Genomic DNA, 1,704 nt, shown 5'->3' on the forward strand with positions numbered 1-1,704 from the left:
AGAAAAAATCACCCGGTATACTTACTATAGATTCAAAATTGTACGTCATCAATCATCGCCCCGATTACATTTTCTATGTATACAAATATTTTAAGCCCAAACCGTCAACGTTTTACTGAAGACAGTTTAAAGCAAGACGCCAAGACGTATTTATAATAATTTGAACTTCGTCGCAAGACGTTATTTTTTGTATGAATAATAATTTGCACTTCGTCTCAAGATATTATTTTTTTATATGAATAATAATAAGAACAATAACTACGGCCCTTGGGGTTCGGCGTGTTGCATAACTCTCAACCGCCAGCCAGGGTTACTGTGTGTGCGCTTGAGCATATTTTAATGGTCACGGCCGAACAGCTCGCGTCTTGCGACATAAACATACTGTGAAAAGGCGATTTTTTTTAACGGGGGCTCATGGCTTGCGTCACGAGAACTAAAAGTATTATAGGGGGGAATGTGAAAAGGGAATTTTGGCTTGCGCCGTGGAGGCTAACAGTTGTGCTTAGCCCACGATGTTAGACACGATGTTCACAACTAAAAATAGCAGCTGAACGTTCACGAGAATGTGATGTGTGTTGGCAGGGATGTCTGTGAGACGTGACGAGCAAAACGAGTGCACAGTCAGTCGTCAGAAAAACGAGTAATTCGCATATCGTCAAGCATATTATAGACAGCAAGGTGGTTTCCGGCGGTAAATTTTGAGCAGTGGGGCTGGTCTGAGTCGTTGCGTTGTGGTCTTTTGTACAATAATAATTCGGGGAACAGGTTGGAACCGTCAAAACTTTTGGAAATAATACAATATGAATATTATTATTGTCTTTCCAAATATTTGAATAGCAATACGCCTTTATTTAACGTTGCCGTGTAGACGTGTAGTAGGTAGGTACTGCAACGTGTGAACGTTAGTAATAAGTTCAAATTAAAACTTATATTCAATCTACAATTGTTCAAAATAGACTCACACATTTATCATTATTATAAATCAAAAAGAAACCGTAAAGACGATTGAATTTGATTCAGTCATTAATAGAGTAATTAATAAATAATGACCTTATACCACGATCAAATCAAGACAATTTAAGTCTTAAGATATTTATTATTTAAATAAAAGTTAATTATAGTATAATTTTAGATTCTGAGTGGAACGATGAATGTATTGATTTTACAATGATGTGTGTTTTTTTATTTTTTTTTATTTTTGTGCCTGTCATCACCTTTTAGGACAGTAAAAGTGCTTGGATTTTCTTCAACAGTACCTTTTCTGATAGGAAAGTGAATCTAGTTGGTACTTTGGGGGGTCAAAAGTAACATTTTTCCAGTAGTTTTCAAAAGCGACGTGAAAAACAAAAGAAAAATTAAGGAAAAACGGGAATTTTTACGCAAAATCTGTTTTCGAGAAAATTGATTTTGGTTTTTGGTGTAACTTTAAAACAAATGACCGTAGATATATGAAATTTTGACTGAATGTTTATCTTAGCATTTTCTATACACCATAACATTTTCAAAATATTTTGATTTATTTTGAGCTCTTTACGGACATTTTCATTTTCCATTTTTTTTTAGTTTTTTTTCTAAAAATATCAATAAAATTTTATTTGTTGGATAAAAAAGCTTGAAAATTTAATAGAAGGCTCCTAGTATATTGTTTCAAAGGCAGATGAAAAATATTAAAAATCGTTAGTCACAGTTTTTTTTTATAAGCAT

Source organism: Acyrthosiphon pisum, chromosome X (assembly GCF_005508785.2).
Source record: "Acyrthosiphon pisum isolate AL4f chromosome X, pea_aphid_22Mar2018_4r6ur, whole genome shotgun sequence".
NCBI lineage: Eukaryota > Metazoa > Arthropoda > Insecta > Hemiptera > Aphididae > Acyrthosiphon > Acyrthosiphon pisum.